The following is a 4,723-nucleotide window of genomic DNA, read 5'->3' on the forward strand; positions in this document are numbered from 1 at the left end:
GCTGCATCTGCCGTGGGGAAGACATTTACTGTGTTTAACATCTCGCTGTACACAATCTTAAAATTACCTACAATTGCATTTAACCAAGTATACTCTGAAGAAAATAATCGAAAAAAAACCTTGTTCTGCTCTTGTTATTTTGGTAAAATTATTCTTTGTAGTGCAACAAAAAGAATTTCCTTCCTTTGAATAAATTGTTCAACTAGTAAGCATTTTGTTGCGCAACACTTTGTAGTATAACAAAATGTTTTCTTGTTTTGAAGAAATTGTTCATCTATTAAAAATTTTGTTGCTCTACGAAGAACAATCTGAAAGCAACACACAGAAAATCAATTCTCTAGTGCATACATGTGAATTTCGAGTCACCATTCGTCACTTGCCTCCTTGCTTCTTAGAACTGAATACAAAACTATCACAAAACTTTTAATATCATATTCAATTATATACACTTTAGAAACACATTAAAGCTAGAAATGAAACTTTGTTTACATTTGTTGCGCCACAAAGACTATTTTTGGAAATAAAATTTACACACAAAGAAAGCATTTCTCCAGTACACACGTGTCAATCCTAAGTCACCATTCGTCAGCTGAGAAAGCAGTAGACTGTTTTCATGAATTATAATTTCACAAATTTTCATAAATAACTAGCATAATGGACACGAAAAGATACAAAAAAATATTTGGGGGCAACTCCAATGTCACATTCTTAGGATTTTACAAATCTTCATGCAGATTCCAAACAAAACACACTGTACTGACCAAAGATGTATCAAATTGGCGGTTCCAATTCACTAACACTTCTCCAGAAGTGTTCATGAATTTAAAGTTGTTTCTGGTACTTTCTTATGCCATTGTTCTACTTTTTGGATGCGAATGTCTGAGCTATTTGTTTCTTCTGTTCTTCCCGTTTTTTTTTCAATTTTGCAAGGCCGAATGGTTTATATTGCTGCTTCTTCATTATTATATATCTATATTCTATATTTTGAGCGTGCATTTTCTCTACATTTTTCTTGGGCAGCTTTTAACACACTGCATCTTCTGAATCTATGTTTCCAAGTTCTTTTTATCTTCCTTCTGCTTCTGCAAAAAAAATCTTCCTTAGTCCGATTTTCTTCTGCCTTCTCTTTTGCAACAATACCCTCCTATGATGTCTTCACTTATGGTTTTACTTAGAAACGATTCAATTCCAGAAACGATATTCTTCATTGCCGTCATTGGACTGCTGGTCTTCATTTGTTTTTCTTTCTTCTGTGATGAGTATTTTGAAGACATTGTTCATCTAGTAAACATTTTTACTTGCGCTGCAAGGACCTTTTTTTTTTAATTCAGTTCACACACAAAAGGATTTTACTAGTACACAGATGTCAAATCTCAGTCAATATTCCTCACCTAATAAACAAAGTACACAATTATTGAAAAATTTCATGCTGCCTCGTTGTTTCTTAGTACTGAATACAAAAATGTAACAAAACGTTTGTTTATCATACTCGATTCTAAACAAAAAATGGAAATCCTGTTTCCAAGGACATTTCTTTTACTCTTTACTTGAACAATTTGTTTACAATAATAAAACATTTTATTGTGGTACATAGAATATTCCTCAAAGTAAGGTTCCCATTGTTGGGGTACTTTACAGAAGTTTGTTTAGGGTGAAAAATTAGGGAAATTCACAAAAATGTAATTTTTAATTTAATGTTGCAATTATATTTAACCAATTTAACTAAAACTAATAAGAATTCAAGTAGGAGACAAGCAAGAAGATATAAAGCAAATTGAAAGAATGCAATGGGTGAATTAATACAAATAAGTTTATTAAGACAATATGCGCATTGTTCTTGTAAATATTGCTGTGGTCATAATCTCATGGTTGGTAGACTTGAAATGAATATGTAAAATACTTCTTTCTTGAGGTTGTCTTGAGCATAAAATGTATATAGCCTAATATAATATAATTCGTATATTGAGGCTATTGTTTCTTAATTTTCAAGGTAACTTTGCTAAAAATTTGATTATTTCTATTTTAATATTCAGTCTTGCATTTCTTGTTTTTAAGAATTCTTTCCCGCCCTTGGAACTGGCGTATTACTCATGATTAGGGCTCGGGCAGTTATGCACTAAAAAAAACGCAAAATATGCACTAAAAAGTGTAAAATATGCACTTAAATATGAACTTTAAAAACATGTTTAATTTATAAATGCTGTATATTACAAACTATGAAAGATTACATTCCAGACAATGAATATGCATTATTCTGAATGCTCAATTGCTACACATACTTTTTTCCAATTAATATGGTTCTGCGTTAAATGAAACACAATACATTACAGATCAAGATCATGATTGCATTTGAAAACAATATGATGTCTCAAATTTTCGAACTTGAAACTCCTGTTTTCAGCTAGAATAGTCTTATATTCAGAAAACACACGTTCCACTTCAATTCATAAGTATTACCTACCAAGTTGACCATCACCATGCTTGTTCTGTATGTTTTATGGAATGATATATTCATCAATTGAAACAAAATATCAAGCAAGCAGTTGAAATCCTGTAGTCCTTACATCCACGTAGGGTCCAAGAGAAAATTTAATGAAAACAGTCGTAGACAATTTGTCAAGTAGTAGCCTACTTGTGCATCCCGCTGTGCACTGAACACACTACACTGTCTGGTATTGTTCACATCTGCAAATTCGATTGCAAATTCTAATATAATAATGATACGATCAAAGTTTTACGTAACTAGGGGGAGGGACACAAAAGAAGACATTAAGAAGACATCTAAATGCTGTCGTATGTTCTATTGTACAGGTTGTATCATCTATTGTACAGGTTGTTCCCAGAAAGGGTCATCAGTCGCAGAGGGGACATTAACTGGCCACCGAGAAGTCCCGATTTGACACCAGCAGATTTTTTTTCTTATGGGGTTACCTTAAGAGTAAGGTATACACCCCACTTGAAGCAAAGCATTACAGATGAAATCAATGCTATTCCTCGTGCAATGCTTCGGCGAGTGATCGAAAACTTTAGTTCAAGAATAATTGAATGTGAAAACATGAATGGTCACCATTTGTCCAATACTCTTTTCCACAATTAAAAATTTAATGTTTAAGCTTTCTTTTGGTAATAAATTTATCTTTATACAAATAGTTTAATAGTTTTGAAACCAAAAATATTTCTGAGACACTCTTTACTTTCTCGCAATTCAAACGCGTGAAAGTACGTTTCCCTCTTTGCTGTAGAAAACATTCTGTTTAGAAATAACATAAATTTAGCATTTCTTTGTCAGAACCCTAGCGTGTCCTTTTATTTCCTGTTAGAATGAGTAAATAGCTATCTTGAATATATATTCCAACCTTGAGGGAAAGTTATCATCTCTTGGGGTTCTGCTAAACTAGTAGGAACTTACGTAAAACGATGATCCAGAAACAATTGAGTACTCTATTTTGGTTGTAGTCTTTGATGTTGAATACTGGCGCCCTCTAGATCGGTTGTAGAAGCAGATGTGCAAGGGATCTTCCTTGTCGCACAACGGTTTTGCTACCTTGTGTTCTGACGTCAGACGAGGAATGCCTACGGGGTTAGGTTAGGCCTGTTAGGTTAAATTCCATTAGCATAAACACAATGAAAAATTATTATTTATGGTAAGAGAACTAAGCATAGCTAGTCTAACATAACAACGTAGGAATTTAGCCTAAAATTAAAAAAAGCTTTCTTTCCGTGACGTCAGAACACAAGGTTGTTCAAGTGTTGTGCGATAAGTGAGACCCGATGTTGCAAGGTGTGTGCGTTATTCAGTCGCTGCAAAGAATACGTCGTTATCAGCGATACGATCAGTATTGTGTTTCATGCAGTGTTTTCTTCTTGCCTTTCTAGGTTAACGTGGCCAATAGGATTAGACAAAGAGACAAACACAAATGTTTGAAGTCGGAACTTCGTTGGTTTTACCAGAGGCACTGAGAATGTGCAGTCGATTTAGGTTTCTTGTGCAGGATACAATGTGTTGGATTAGATTTTGTGACGCATTTACGAACCGAAAGGAAAGCGTTTGCCAATGGTCACTGTACACGGTTAAAATGCGACCATTTTACTGAAGTGCCTAAGTATGTTTCGTCTCAAGTAAGTCTGTGATGCCGTTATAAGGAACATCGCTTCCTTTTAAGGTAAGTTCTTGGTGATTATTTGCTATTTACGTGTGCATTCGCGTCCTATTCTCATCTACACGATACATCCCCACGTTCGATTTACGTAAAGATTCGTACATTTTTTAACTTGTCTCGCAGGCCACCGTGGCGGAGTGGTTAGCACATCGCGCTACGATCGAATCCCTGCCTTGGCGTGGATATTTGTGAGTGTCCATTCATCAATTTCATCATATCATCACTCATCCCCATCTTCGCAAATTAGCCTAAACGAGCGAAGTAAAATATAGCCAATCAATCAATCATAATCTTGTCTCGACTTGTCCGGAGAAGAGAGACCACGTACTTCGATATGTCACTGGCCGGTTAATGTAGTTCGCGTTCACCGGGAAAGACAAGCTCTGACGCCGGGCTGCTTGCCGCCGAGTCTCGTAGCGAATGTCAGGGAATGTTCTGTACATGTGGGGAAATTACGTATTATACGCTGTAATATGGATTGTTGTGTATAAAGTACCACTGCGCATGTAGTTTATGACTTACGGAGATATAGAAACTATGTTGGAAAGGAAGTTGCATGTTGT

This window comes from Lepisma saccharinum, chromosome 1, assembly GCF_977018435.1.
Source record: "Lepisma saccharinum chromosome 1, izLepSacc3.1, whole genome shotgun sequence".
Taxonomy (NCBI): Eukaryota; Metazoa; Arthropoda; class Insecta; order Zygentoma; family Lepismatidae; genus Lepisma; species Lepisma saccharinum.